The sequence below is a fragment of the Galleria mellonella genome, unplaced genomic scaffold, assembly GCF_026898425.1.
Source record: "Galleria mellonella isolate WM207_F2 unplaced genomic scaffold, CSIRO_AGI_GalMel_v1 utg424, whole genome shotgun sequence".
Taxonomy (NCBI): domain Eukaryota; kingdom Metazoa; phylum Arthropoda; class Insecta; order Lepidoptera; family Pyralidae; genus Galleria; species Galleria mellonella.
In genome coordinates this window covers 825,949-842,835 of record NW_026442097.1, presented here as the reverse complement: position 1 = coordinate 842,835, position 16,887 = coordinate 825,949, and positions in this window count along the sequence as shown.

Here is a 16,887-nt window from a genome sequence, read left to right as displayed (position 1 = left end):
TTAATACATTGATTTATTTTATAGGTTTAATAACCAAAGTGTGTATATTTTTTAAGTTTGTTAAAACTTTTATGTTCTAATATAGAAATTTTGTTTTATAATTTCAATTCAAACAAGCAATTCTATTGCTTTTTTTTGCATTATTTTTATGTTGATTTATAGAACCAATAAATAAAATTGAGACGTCAAATTTGTTATTTGTATGTGCTACTGATAAAGAATATTGCAATAAAAGTTTATTATTTATATTAATGTCTTTTAATAATTTGAAAATGGCTGGTATTACGTTTATCGACAGTCTGCTAATTTGAATAAAATGACCCATTCTCTAAATATGTTTTCCCAATGTAATCATATATAGACTAAATCCTAAATTAGTCATTATAAATAATTAATAATTTAAAATGAAACAGGCTTAAAACCTAATAGAATACTTGCATTTAAAAATGTTTGTTTTACTTTTTATAAAAAACTGACTTAACTTAGAATGTACATTTTACATATTTTTTTTTTAAATAGATAGAAATTATTTTCGGCATTTGTTTTTACTTGGTATTGATCAATAGTTAACCATATTTTTAAAATACAATCATTCATGGTTAATTAATTTATATGGTTATTAAGTAGGCTAAGTCCTTATAGCAAAATCTTCTTTTGCGATTTCCCAACAATTGTATTTTTTGAGTTAGGTCAGTCTTTCATTAGGCATGCGATATATATATATATATATATATATATATATATATATATATATATATATATATATATATATATATATATATATATATATATATATATATATATATATATATATATATATATATAAACAAAATTAAACAAACAAATACTATTGAATTTGAAAATTATTGTGACATAACGATATTAGTTAGAATATAGTGTCGCGAAGTTTTTTGTAGTTATTGATATTTTCTTCAATATTGTAGAACATACTTTTGTTCTATCACCAATAGTTTCCGCAGCGCACGCGACCAAAGATGTTTTATAGCATTGTATTTACACCTTGAGTTACGTTACTAAAGTTTTAGTAAGGATCCCTAATCGTTTCTAGCAATAAATATAGCCTGTTTTACTCAGGGTGAATGCAGCTTTCTAATGATGAGAGAATTTTTGATATCGACAAAGTAGTTTTTGAGTTTATTCATTACAAACATTCATACACATGAAAATACAAATCTTTTCTCTTTATAATATTAGTGTAGAAGTGTAGACGTCGATTTACATTTTTTTTCTATTCACCGCCTTTTAATCTCTCTCTCTCTTTCTCTCTCTGTTGATCGTAACGGTTGACTAGTAGAGAATGCCATCGGGCATTAAGTCCGCCATGTAGACATGTTTTTATTTACGCAAAAGTATAAATAAATAAATGATCACATATTTCATTTCAATAGATAAATAAAAAAAACGCCTCATGCTAAGAGTTCTATCACTGTTAGATATTCAAAATTGCTATATGCTTCTTGTCAGGCGTTAAGAAAGTTCATTTATTTATTTGAACCAAAAGTCATGTGGTCCCGGCATAGAATAGACCAAGCCTTGCTTTACCGTGGATATCGTATAAAGCGACTAAGGGACGGCGAGGGTCCCTCTTAAAACAGTTACAAAGCCTAAATGCAGTTGCCAATTCAACTGCCAAACGTGGCAACTACTGGCCAAATTCACTCGCGAAAACATTGGACGTACTCAAAAGCTTTTTTCATAAAAAAATTATGTACAAAGCAGTATGTACTTACTAAATTCCAACAAGTTATCAACGCTGTCCCATATTTACCTAACACATCGTATATTACGTCACTGTACCCCATGATTCGTACATTCAAAATGACACTGAACACGATAGAAAAAATATGATGCGAATAAAACACAGTTCTCAATAGGAACAAACAAAAAAACTTCACTTTTTCAACACAACTTTTTCGTTCGAAAATATCACGTTCCAAATTCGAATTCATTCTATTTACGATTATTGTATAATTTAAAAAAAAAACACATGTAATAAATTAGAATTCGAATGAGAATAATTTAAAAAATAATAATGTGTTCTTTATTTAAAAATGCGTTCACCGTGTATGTCTTGTGCAATAAAAACTATTGAGAACGGGTAGATTAAAATTGTTAGGTACAACAACATTGTAAATGTGCTACAATAAATGTCAATTTAGGACAATATATGTTTTGGTTAAATTAGTTTAAAATTTATTTATAGACGGCTTCGATTATCGATGATTAAAATATTCAATACTAGCGACCCGTCCCGGCTTCACACGGGTGCACATTACATCACATCACATTAGAAACCTTTAAATTTAACAGTGTTTCTCTACAATATTATGCATGTATTGTACATATAAACCTTCCTCTTGAATCACTCGATCTATTAAAAAAAAAACCCGCTTCAAAATCCGTTGTATAGTTTTAAAGATTTAAGCATACATAGTAACGGACAGACAGCGACAGCGACTTTGTTTTATACTATGTAGTGATACTCATTTCACACAAGTGAAATTCAAAATAAACCACTATACCGAGCCGCTTGGCCATTCTTCTAACACAAGGAGACACCTATACGCGTGTATAATATTAGTCAAATTATAAATTAAAGATTGTATTCCAATAATGGGTGTAAATGGTACGGTAACCCCGCCTGCGCTAACGGGATACGCTGGCAGAGCACCAGTGAAGGGTGATAGGTGAGAATGAAAACAGGCCAGTTAGCCCATCATGATGAATTCATCATTAACCATGATAGTTTCCAGGGAGAACCGCGAGGAGGTCAACCTGGCTGGGTATATTGCTAGCAATGGGATTCTCAGTCTCCATTACTAACAATCCCTTTCCCGCCGCGTAGGCGGGGTTACCATTAACAAAAAAAAAAAAAACTTTTAGTTTCTTCTATTCAGATAAAAATAATTTTCTAGACTAGTTCATAACTGACGGAGTTATAAGGTAACATACTTGGAAATAAAAAAAAATACAGTCGAATCGAGTACTTTCTTCTTTTTGTGGTCAATTCAAAATAATACAAAACAATAAACTTTTACCGTAACGTAATTAAAGTGTAACAGATAACTGGGAACCATTTTGTATAATTTAATAATATAAATATATTATATAATAATTAGTTGGTGATACCACCGGTGATACATATGTACATATACATATGTACACCTTTAGTATAGGTTCTGGCAGTGAATTTACAGGGTACAGAGGAATAACACCCGAGTCCTCAGGAATGGCAACGCATGGGGGTATCATGGGCGAAACAGTGTACTCTGTTATGTCCACGGTACTGCTCGTGTCTATAGGCGACGGTTACCACTTTCCATCAGGTGGGCCGTCAGCTTGTTTGCCATTCTAAGTTGTATAAAAAAAAATAGAATAGATAAAATAGTTGTATAAAGAGCAATAATGGTTTATAAGTAGGTGAAAAAAAAAATGGGGGCGTTAAAAAGTAATTTATTCTCAAAGTGAGCACAGACAAAATAAGTTTGGGAACCCCTGATCTCAAGTAATCATTTCTCACTTTACGTACGCAATTGTTTAAAAAAATTTGGCCCGCTTTTTTCGAAATACATATTTGAATGAAGACGTCTATCTCTACCTATATAATCCGGGGGGAAAGGGATTGTTAGTAATGGAGACTGAGAATCCCATTGCTAGCAATATACCCAACCAGGTCGACCTCCTCGCGGTTCCCCCTGGAAACTATCATGGTTAGTTCCTGATGAATTCATCATGATGGGCTAACTGGCCTGTTTTCATTCTCATCTATCACCCTTCACTGGTGCTCCGCCAGCGTATTCCGTTAGCGCAGGCTTAGGGGTTACCATACCATTTTCACCAAAAAAAAAAACCTATATAATCCAAGTTTACAAGTACCAAAACTATCCAAAAAATTTGCCTAATTTCTCCAAACCAATCACACGTTTCTCCAAAAATTTCTGCAAGGATTTTATTTTATCAAAATTCCACGAACAGAAATATTTTTACTCAAAATTGGGGAAAGAAAAAACTAGCCATTCTGGCAACAGTACCACTGAGTGCATTCTGTAATCGCTCGCGGTACCCTCGCAGATAAAACAGATGAATCTGGTCGTTCTTAATTTAAAATAAGTACCTACGAAATTTTAACAATAAAACTACCTATACATCTGGCTGACAGATTAATCTTTGTTTATTTTTTAATTGCCATAATTATTAGTAGAAAAATTTTAAAAAAAATTATGGATGTATAGATAGCTATCAAGAATTGTAATTTAATATGTATTTGTTATTTTCTGATTAGCAACACATCCCAACTGGCTTATTTAATGCCACTTTTCGTTGTAATTTTATAACTCAAGAACGTGCTCACCTATCCAAACCAAATGTTTACGCTTTGTTCGGACTATTTAGTAGATGGTTTATGTGAAGTTTGCACAAAATCGCTCGAGCGGTTCTTCAGTTAATAAGGAAATTGGAAAAATTTTTCAGTGTTGACAGTACAAGCATGTTGTTATGTCATTCATGCGGTCATTTCATTTCGGACGTGCTTCGATTAAAGCAAATTATTAACGATAATTATTGCTTTGTGTTTATATTTTTAAACATATTGTTCAAATCGGCTATTCCATTCAATAGATATTACGAATTTAATAATTCATAGAAATAGAAACAACGCTGTCGCGTTGTACATGTTATTCGTAGCTACTTTAGCGGTGCGGGAGAGGGGCAGGTGGGGGCGGGCACATCTATGAAATAGGTAGCTAGGCAGGTACAGATAAAAATGTAAAATATTGTAAAAATGTCCACCCGTGCGAAGCCGGGATGGGTCGCTAGTTTATATATAAAAAAAAAATACTACATTACTCTTATATTATTCAACTTACAAAATTCCAATATGTCCCGTACGCCGGCGTGAGACCGCAGATTTGATACACATAATCCTCTTCGGAATCAAAATTATTATAACAAATGACACCACCAAGCAGTCCTGTTAATAAATGATGAAGTAAAAACAGTTTGTGCAATAACATTTTAAACATAACCACTACTTCGTCCGACCTAATATTTTCCCGCCTTCTAACTTGACAGTCCGCCATTTTTAAAAAGTACAACTATTTTTTTAATAACAATCGCTTGTCTATACCGAGACGTCTTATCTTTAATGTTGCATACAGCCAAATAGAAATCGTTCTTAATCGATGCCAAATAGATTAATGATATTTTAAAATGATTCTATTATCATTATATTGCTTTTTAATCGATTTAGTAATTTCTCACATACCGTTCAATTCCTTCCACCTTCACATAAGTTATTTGGCATTTATCACGTCAGTGAAATGAAATGAAATTTCTTTGCTAGAAACATTGTAAAAAAGGTGTTGCATTTGATCAGTTATCAGTGATCAGTTATTACCTGCTTCATCCTCACCTATCATTTTTTACTGGTGCCCCGTCAGTGTATACCGATAACGCAGGCGGGGTTACCAGTCCCTTGTCATCCAATAAAAAAAAACGCAGTTAGGCTTTGGAGATGTTTTAAGAGGGACGCTGCTGTCCATCTCTCGCCCTCCCTTAGTCGCCTCTTACGACACCCACGGAACAGGAAGGGGTTGCCTATTCTATGCCGTGACCACACGGCCAATGCCGAGACCATACAGTCATAAATAATGTAATATTATCGAATATTATAAATATGAAAGAGAATTAATTCGCTTGCTACCTCTTGGTGCTTTAAATGTGTTACATATACACATACCCCCTTATTCATAAAAATATTAAAAGTCTCAAAACCTATTTTTTCTATTGATGTGCTTTGTCTTTTCTTTTGGGTTAAATTCTCAATTTAAAAGAAAGAAACAAAACACTTTTTGTTAAATGTTTCAGTTTTTATAATTAATGGGGGTAGTTTATTACGCTCAAAGAATATATACCAGTAAAAATTTCGCCATGTGGTCCCGGCATAGAATGTGCCACCCCTTCCTTTCCCGTGTATCGTAAAAGATGACTAAGGGAGGACAAGGGATAGGCAGCAGCGTCCTTCTTAAAACATAAAAATCAGCTGGCAAAACTCCCATTTTGGGGAAGGCTTATGTCCAGCAGTGGACAGTTTACGGCTGAAAATGATATTTTTTAACGAACTAGGTGTTTTTTTTTTAATGGATGACAATGGAATAGTAACTCTGTCCGCGCTATCGGTATACACTGGCGGGGCACCAGTGAGGAATGATAGGTGAGGATGAAAAGGCAGGTTAGTTAGCCCATCGTGATGAATACACCAGGAATTCAGCACGATGGTTTCCAGATGGGGCCACATAGAAATCGCCTGACAGGGTGTATTGCTAGCAACGGGACTGGTAGCTCGCATTACTAACAATCCCTTCCCCCACAAACCGAACGGTTAACATTACACTCCGAGCAGCGATCTAATAATTTGCCTGAAGATACCTCGTTTAGAGGTGAAACACGTGTCGCAAAACGTGCGTGAACAAAATGGCAGTCGGAGATTGATGGCTAATATGGAAGATTGTGGAGCTTCTGGTAGTAATAGTGGTGGTCGATCTTCGAGTATTGGCAGTCACACACATACTGATGGTAGCGGAATTAAACAAAATAATTTTAATTAATTATGGTCATTTGGAGAGGATGGATGAAAGAAGAATTACGAAAGAGATTTATCGAGCAAGAATGAATGGAGATGTCGCTAGGGTTCGCCCTAGACGGACGTATGTCGACCAAATAGGCGACGTGCTGAAGAAGGGCCAAATTAAAAGTACCCGTAACCGGCGAGCGTGTATGAAAAGATTGATGAATGTGGAAGAAGCGAAAGAGGTTTGTTTGAATCGAAGCATTTGGCGTTCCATTGTCTCTGCCTACCCTAATGGGAGACAGGCGTGACAGTTATGTATGTATGTATGTATGTAATTTTAATTAAATAACCAGTGTAATACCGCTAACGCGGACAAAGTCGCGGGCAAGAGTTAATCAATAATAAGTCTGCTTGTACAATATATAATTACTTTTTAACCTAACCATTACCTGTACTGTTATTATTTTTTATAATAATATTTAAAATAATTACTCTTAATATGCTTTGAAATGGAAACATACCTATGGCATATATTTTCAATTAATTAACTGACCCTGCTGTCACTTTGCCCCCTACTGCCATCTACCGGGTTAATTTACTCTTTTTATCGTATTTGTTTCTTTTTATTTATTTTTTTCTTCAACCACAGATTAGGGAAAAATTGGTTGACGCAGCTTATAGATTCCTGGATTCTCTATGACATGTCTCTAATGTTTGCTCCTAAGAACAAGGAATCACAAAGGAGTGATGAAATTATCAATTCATAGCAGGTTAGTGTATAGAAAATGTTATACGGCCGTATAACCCTATCAAATTCAGATACAACCTGCTCGGATACTTTCTTCATAAACTGTGTCGAATATATAATCTAGTAATGTAAAATTTGTCATTGACAAATAATTGACATATCAAACATTTTCTATACACTAGCCTGCCATGAATTGAGAAAAAACAGCGACTGAGGGTGTATCTTTCGTCCTCTTTTTACTAACCATATTTGCATAAGAAGAAAGGAGACAACCATATGATTTACAGCTTTTATTTTATCATTCCTTCGTAGTAATTCCTTGTTCTTAGGTTTGCTCTAATGTATATATTGACATTTTAGTTGAAATTTATTTTGACATTGTTTTTTATATAATTTTTTTCCTATTTACTATAGTGGAATTAAATTACAGAATTCACATTTTACGAAAATTAAATATAACCGTAATGTTTTATAATTAATTATTGTAAATAACTTGACATGTACAAAAAATGTATTTACCTGTAGCGTGTTGGAGTTTGATCATCTGTAAACTGCAGGTAATAATAAATAAATAAATAAATTATAGTAGGTACATTTTTTATTATTAAAATGATCCATAGAGTGCAACCTTGAAGTTTTCGAGGTCAGAATTCAATGATACCGTACAACAATCAAAGTACATAATATTACATATATACACGTTGTAAGTACCTAGAATATGAAGCCTATTGTGTAATTCTGTTATTATTTAAATTATATGCAATAAGTTATTAACTTAAGTACCTTCTATGTAACTGCAAAGAGCTTATTAAACGCAGCATCAGCTGTATTTGTCGACTTATAAAATCTGGCTCAATATAATTTTCAACCGACTTAAAAAAAAAGGTTTTTTTAAAAACCACTGAGATGGTAAACAAGCGTACGGCCCAACTGATGGAAAGCGGTTACCGTAACCATTGAACGCCTGCAATACCAGGGGTATTACACACGTCTGACAAATGCCAATCCTGAAGAAACCTCTTTACCTTCCGTTTGAAGAACCCCATTCTGTAGTCTCTTGAGAAAACCTCGGCAGGGAGCTCATTCTATAGGGAGAATTCGTGGGAGAAAATATTACGCGACCATCTAGACTCTAGGGTATGACTCTCTGTCGATGGCGAGCTGTAGGATAGTAGAAAGATTTTTTTTTATACAACTTAGAATGGCAAACAAGCTGATGACTCACCTGATGGAAAGTGGTAACCGTCGCCTATAAACATGAGCAGTACCATGGATATAACAGAGTATACTGTTTCGCTCATGATACCCCCATACATTGCCATTCCTAAGGACTAAGATATTATTCCTCTGTACCCTGTAAATTCACTGCCATATCCCACTTTTCAAACCGAAATATAGTCATGCAAACACAATTGCTTTACGGTAGAAACACGAATGGGACAGAGGTGCCCAAGGGAACGACTTTTGTACAAAATTTCCCTCTGGTAAAAAAGTATAATATGTATAAGCAAATTTTAGTACATAATATAATTATTGTGTTAAGAACAGGTTTCAATAATAGATAAGTACATAATGTACAATGCCACTAATTTAAAAAAAAATGCGGAATACCTTCCAAATTTCGAAACGAGTTAATAATTGATCGACTTTACTTAATTAACTAGATCTTTTTTGCTTAATTTACATCACTTAATGATGTTTAAGGTCAAAACTATGCAAATATCTTTTTTTTTTTTATACAACCTAGAATGGCAAACAAGCCGACGGCCCACCTGATGGAAAGTGGTATCCGTCGCCTATAGACATGAACAGTACCGTGGACATAACATTGTTATTCCTCTATACCCAGTAAATTCACGCCATATTCCAATCTTCAAACCGAAACACAACCATGTAAACATAACTGCTTCACGGTTAAAAACACGAATGGGACAGAGGTACCCAAGCAATCGACTTTTGTACAAAGTCTCCCTCTGGTAAATATCTTGGCAAAACAGTTCTTTATAAATTAACAATTTTTTTTTCTTTAGAATTTAATATTAGAGCCACCTTCTATCATCGCAGTGCTCGCCATCGACAGGGAGTTCATCCTCACACGCTTGAACCTAAACGGTCACGTACAGTGCGGTTTCGAAGGAATGTTCCCTCGCGAATGCTCAGGCTGTGGAATGAGCTCCCTGCCGAGGTCTTCCCTACAGACTACAGTATGGGGTTCTTCAAAAAAAGGTATATTAAGGTGTCTTCAAGGTCGACAACGCGTACGTGACACCACTAGTGTTACAAGCGTCTATAGGCTAATAGTGACCGTTTACCATCAGACGGGCTGTACGCTTGTTTGCCGCGTTTGTGGTATAAAAAAAAATATTGTCTAAACAATTTAAGCTACATTTTAGTAATAAATTAAAATTTTAAATTGATGGCTAATATGGAAGGTCGTGGATCTTCTGCTAGTAATAGTGGTGGTCAGTCTTCGAGTGTTGGCAGTCGCACACATACTGATGGTAGCGGAATTAAACAAAATAATGCTAATCAAATAACCAGTGATATGGCCATGTGGATTCGGCATAGAATAGGCTACCTGTTTCTTTTCCGTGAATGTCGTAAGAGGCGACTAGGGCTGGGGGTTGTAATTGATATGCGCGCGATGCGAATCAAACACACAATTTTACTTTAACAGACATAGATAGACATACACAATAAAAGAGATAAAAGAATACATATACACAAAAAAAAAAGAAATCAAAATACATAAAATATATAATTTAATTTTTCGTACGTTTGCCACAGTAACACAAAATGGCCACAACTCAGTTTATTGCTTCGCCCTCAAAAGAGCAAAGCACTGATATTCTATTATGGGTAGCAGCTACATAATTTAAAAACTTTATTGTTTTTATACAACTTAGAATAGCAAACAAGCTGACGGCCCACCTGATGGAAAGTGGTAACCGTCGCCTATAGACATGAGCAGTACCATGGACATAACAGAGTATACTGTTTCGCCCATGATACCCCCCATGTGTTGCTATTCCTGAGGACTCAGGTGTTATTCCTCTGTACTCTGTAAATTCACGCCATATCCCACCCTTCAAACCGAAACACAGCCATGCAAACACAACTGCTTCACGGTAGAAACACGAATGGGACAGAGGTACCCAAGCAATCGACTTTTGTACAAAGTCTCCTTCTGGTAAAAAAAAAATATAGTGCAAAATGTAGTGTATTTTTCATTTTGATACGCTATCTAAAAATAGGTATATAGTTGCAAAAAAATCCTCGAAAAAAATCCCAGGCGAACACGTGACACCAATAATGAAGTGCGTATTTTACTTTTAAATTATGCATTACATTTTGCAAACAATGTTTTATTTTTTTTCTTAAGAGACTATTTCTCTTACAATAACTTGAATTTAAAATGTGTAAGCAAGTCCTTGATCTCGTGTCATTTTGCACGTAAGTATGATGCAAACTTGTACAACAATGTTTAAACAAGAATAAATTAATAAATAATTATTAAATTAATAGGCGAGGAATGGGCAAAAGCGTCCCTTCTAAAACGTTACCTAAACCTAACTGCGGTTGTCAGGGGGGAAAGGTATTGTTAGTAATGGGATCTAACTGACCCATTGTTGGGGGGAAAAAATTGTTATTAATGGGGAGGTTAGTCCCCATTGCTATCAATACACTCTATCAGGTCGACCTCCACGCGGTTTCCCCTGGAAACTATCATGACTAATTTATCGTTGAATTCCTAACGGTGGGCTAGCTGACCTGCCTTTTCATCCTCACCTATCATCCCTCACTGGCGCCTCACCAGTGTATACCGATAGCGCAGGCGGGGTTACCATGCCATTTTTTTTTAATGGGTGAAAATGCTATGGTGATCCCCCCCGCGCTAACGGGATACGCTGGCGGAGCATCAGTGAAGGGTGATAGATGAGAATGAAAACAGGCCAGTTAGCCCATCATGATGAATTCATCAGGAATTAACCATGTTAGTTTCCAGGGGGAACCGCGAGGAGGTTGACCTGGTTGGGTATCTTGCTAGCAATGAGATTCTCAGTCTCCATTACTAACAATCCCTCCCCCCCCCCCAATCTCTGTATTCTGTCGGTAATTTAGTAATGGGCATTAGTAGCCTGTTGCTAGCAATATACCTTGTCAGGTCGACCTCCTCGTGCTTCCCCCTGGAAACCATCGTGATTGATTTACTGTTAGATTCGTCATGGTAGGCTAACTGACCTGCTTTCATCCTCACTTATCATCCCTCACTGGTATTTCATCAGTGTAAACCGACAACATAAGCTAGGGTACCATTCCATTATCATCCATTAAAAAATACGATGCACTATATCATTTTAATCGACTTTAAAAAGAAGAAGGTTCTCGATTCGTTTGTATTTTTTTTTGTATATTTGTCACCTCATAACTCCGTCAGTTGTGAACTGATTTGGAAAATTTCTTTTTTTATCTTAAAGTACATATTCTTACAAATTGGTCCTATAGGAATCTCCCAGTTATTTAACCGGTTTGCCACAATTAAAATTGTTTTTTTTTTCTTGTCAAATACAAAATTTAATTATTAATCAAACATATTTGAACGAATAAATTTAATATAAACAATAAATAAATATAAATACTTACAAAATTCCAAAAAGTCAGAAACGACTCGACGTATCGTACCGCGTCTTGTAAAAATACACTGCTCAGAAGTACATCTTCTGGTAAGTCATTCAGAATATGCACTATGCCATAATAACACGTGGATATATTTAATAAGAAATTAGCCAAATGGCATACAAGTCGAAAAGTTAAGTTCGGATTAGTCGACGATTGTATTTTTTCTAATTTTCGATTCTTATCGATACATTTCACATCACTATCTTTAAATTTCATTGTATAAAAAAAAAATAATAAAGTCCAAGGAAATAGAAAATAAAAAAAAAATGTACGAACTACAGACTCGTGTAAGTTTCACGAAAACTAAATTATGACTAATATGTATTTCATTTTTTTTTTTTTGCTAATTCTTTTTTTAAACATGCTCATGTCAAATCTGGCAATGAATTTTAAGAGACAATAGTCTATAATTACGTCAATAGCGTATTTTTAAAGTTAGTTTTACCTGCGGTTTGACTCGTTTTAATTAACTTATACTGTTAACGAGTACATTTTTGCCCTATAAGTAAAAATGTCAATTCCAATCGTGTCAAAAGTAACCAGTTATTCTAATTTACTAAGAGAGACCTTGTACAAAACTCGTTTGCTGTGCCATTCGTGTTTCTACCGTGCAGCAGTTGTGTTTGCATGGCTGTGTTTCGGTTTGAAGGGTGGGATATGGCGTGTATTTACTGGGTACAGAGGAACAACACTCGAGTCCTCAGGAATGGCAACGCATGGGGGGTATCATGGGCGAAACAGTATACTCTGTTATGTCCATGGCACTGCTCATGTGTATAGGCGACGGTTGCCACTTTCCATCAGGTGGTCCGTTAGCTTGTTTGCCATTCTAAGTCGTATAACAAATAAAAGATTTAAAAGCCAAACTACAGAATTGATTTTAATGAGATTTCTATAGGACCACACATATGTATATAGGCATAGAATTAGCCGTGTGGTCCCGGCATAGAATAAGCCACTCCTTTCCCGTGGGTGTCGTAAAAGGCGACTAAGGAGAGCGAGGAATGGGCAGCAGCGTCCCTCTTAAAACATTTCCAAAGCCTAACTGCGGTTGCCAATCCGCCTGCTTATCGTGGTAACTACTGGCAAAACCTCCCAAGGGGGAAGCTTATGTTCAGCAGTGGACAGTTAAAGGCTAATATTTTTTTTTAATGGCTGATAATGGAATGGTAGCACCACCCGCGCTATCGGTATACACCGGCGGGGCACCAGTGAAGGATGATAGGGGTGGATGAAGCAGGTCAGTTAGCCCATCGTGACGAATTCAACAAGAATTGTTCACGATGGTTTCCAGGGGGATCCACGTGGAGGTCGACCTAATAAGGCATATTGCTAGCAATGGGGCTGTCAAACTCTATTGATAACAATCCCTTTCCCCCTAAAGGCTAATATTGATGATATACTTTCAGATTGATCTCATAGTAACTTTATCAAAATTGGTTAATTAGTTTAGTTTTTAAAATAAAATAACTGGTTTTTGCATTTCAGACGGTTTTTTGTATATCACGATATCAATATACGGTTGTTTATTAAACTGAGCGACTGATAGGTATTTCTCAAATTAAGCAAGTAAATATGCAATACAAAGATAAATGTGCAAAGTACCTATTCTTCGAAGTCTCCACCTGCGCGTTTCCCTTTCTAAACCAACAAGAGCTAATAAACTCACCTTCAGATTAATAAGACTATCACGCCTTTGAAAGATAATTTGAAATAATAATTTGAAAGATACAATATTAATAGATATACACACATACATATATATATATATATATATATATATATATATATATATATATATATATATATATATATATATATATATATATATATATATATATATATAAATTAATGCCACTTTTCGTTGTAATTTAAAATAACTCAAGAACTGGCTCACCTATCCAAACTAAATGTTTACGCTTTGTTCGGACTATTTAGTAAATGGTTTATGTGAAGTTTGCACAAAATCGCTCGAGCGGTTCTTCATTTATCACGTGTTTTGTAACAAATGAATTCAATAAATGGCGGATCATTTTGTTAATGGGGATTTTTGTGTCAAATTCAAACTTTTTTCAAGATGGGGATTGTGCTGTCAAATTGAAACTTTTTTTCAGTGTCGACAGTACAAGCATGTTGTTATGTCATTCATGCGGTCATTTAAATTTTTTTTTTATTATTATTTCACTTTATACGTAGCGAAGCACGTACCGGGCCGCTAGTATCAAATAAAAGAGAACACAACGATGGCAGTCTTTTGTAAGTATACAAGCGTATTTGGAAAGATAGAATGATTTTAATCTTTTCTTAAAGGAATTGTTAGACGGGCTATCCTATAATATCCACAGGAAGTATATTCCACAGCTGTACAGCATGCATAGTAGCTGGACTTCAGTACTCTGGAGTGGTTTAAGCAATGACGTCTAGATCTAGAAGGAGGAGGTAACAATTGGAAGAGAACGAAGGTGGGAAGGAAAATTGGGATCGTTAAGGGCATTATATAGGACCGCTAGGACATGTGTCTCATGAGGATGTCGGATTGGGCATTTGATAGATAGAGAAATTTATTATTTGACAAAAACAAAGTTACAAATGCAAGATACACTGGGCCCCACACTAGGCGAGCCTGCATCGCGGGCGCCCGACAAAGATTGACAATTCACAATCTGTTATAATAAAAAGTACTCGTACATAGTGGGCGGGTATTAATATAAATAGAAAACGGGACATAAAATTGGCATAATGATCATTTGCTGATCAGGCGATCACGGAAAATTGAAACATTAGTGAAATCAACAAATATAAATACACAAGCAAATATAAAGCATTAATAATATATACCCTTAAGAGAAGCGAAGTTGTGTTAATTAATATGGGTATGTTTTTTTATACAACTTAGAATGGCAAACAATCTGACGGCCCACCTGATGGGAAGTGGTAACCGTCGCCTATAGACATGAGCAGTACCATGGACATAACAGAGTATACTGTTTCACCCATGATACCCCCCATGCGTTGCCATTCCTGAGGACTCAGGTGTTATTTAATATACAATTAATAACAGAAGTTACCTAGTAAATTCACGCCATATCCCACTCTTCAAAACCGAAACACAGCCATGCAAACACAACTGCTTCACGGTAGAAACACGAATGGGACAGAGGTACCCAAGCATTCGACTTTTGTACAAAGTCTCCCTCTGGTAGATAGATATAGATGAAAAATTTAAAAATATTCAAAAATTACACAACAACACTTACATAATTCCAGTTCGTCATAAACAAAGGTGTGAAATATTTAATATTGCTCAGATAAAGTAATTTAGCCTGTTCATTAGATACGTTGAGCCATATATTCACACCATAAATTACGACAAAATTCCATAGAACACTTGTCACAAAATGAAACGTGATACTGAATATTTGTTTCGATTTATATCTACGATTCATGGCTGTATAATTACCAATTCCCGAGACTGATATCGTGAGTTTTAAAAAAAAAACTAATTTTACGCGCCAATTCTTTAACTTTTTTTTTTTAATATATTATAATAATGTCAAATGTGAAGTATAGACGTAGGATAACGTTCTCAGTTGGTGACAGACTGGAAATGCGTTCACAGAAACGAGATAAAACCTTGAGATGTTGCATAAATACCTAAATATTTATTATAATTATCACTTAATCGAAAATCTATTTAAACCTATGTGAGTGTAATGTAAATATTACATGCACACTAGTGCATGTGCAGTTCTGAATTGATAATAAATTGACATACAGGTATTTATTACATAGAAGGTGTTCACAGCTCAGATAATGTTTAAAAATTACTTACTAATACTTTTTTTTATATTACTTTGATAGCAAACAAGCATACGGCCAGTCTGGGCGGAGCTAGAACCTACAGTTTTTACCTTCGATCATTCTATAGCTTTTTTTCAGCTTCTCAAATTTTGACTTTAAAAGATCTCTCTATGGAAGACTTTGCACAAAAGTTGATTGCTTGGGTACCTCTGTCCCATTCGTGTTTTAATCGTGAAGCAGTTGTGTTTGCATGGCTGTGTTTCGGTTTGAAGGGTGGGATATGGCATGAATTTACAGGGTACAGAGGAATAACACCCGAGTCCTCAGGAATGGCAACGCGTGGGGGGTATCATGGGCGAAACAGTATACTCTGTTGTGTCCACGGTACTGCTCATGTCTATAGGCGACGGTTACCACTTTCCATCAGGTGGGGCGTCAGCTTGTTTGCCATTCTAAGTTGTATAAAAAAAATGTGAATAATTTTACAATCCACGTCGTAACGTCGTCAATAAAGAAGCAGGTATGCAGGTAATATCTACCTGCATACGGTTTTTTCATCGCATTAAGTCCCGATTGGGTATTTAAAACCAAAAATGTGTTCTAAAATGTTACAAGACTTGTTTATTTACCTAATACTTGACATGTTTACTTGTTATATTACATTGATGTACATAAAAGGTTATATCCAAGGTTGTTAACAGTAAAATAGCAGTTGCATTAAACAAATAAGCAGCTTTTGCAGTATTATTCTGTAAGCCAAACTCAGAATTAACTATCCACGTGTGAGTTGTTGGAATCGGTGATAATGGAATAGTAACTCCACCTTTATTTTTTTTTTTACCAGAGGGAGACTTTGTACAAAAGTCAATTGCTTGGGTACCTCTGTCCTATTCGTGTTTCTACCGTGAAGCAGTTGTGTTTGCATGGCTGTGTTTCGGTTTGAAGGGTGGGATATAGCAGTGAATTTACAGGATACAGAGAAATAACACCTGAGTCCTCAGGAATGGCAACGCATGGGGGGTATCATGGGTGAAACAGTATGTGTGTGTACTGTTATGTCCATGATACT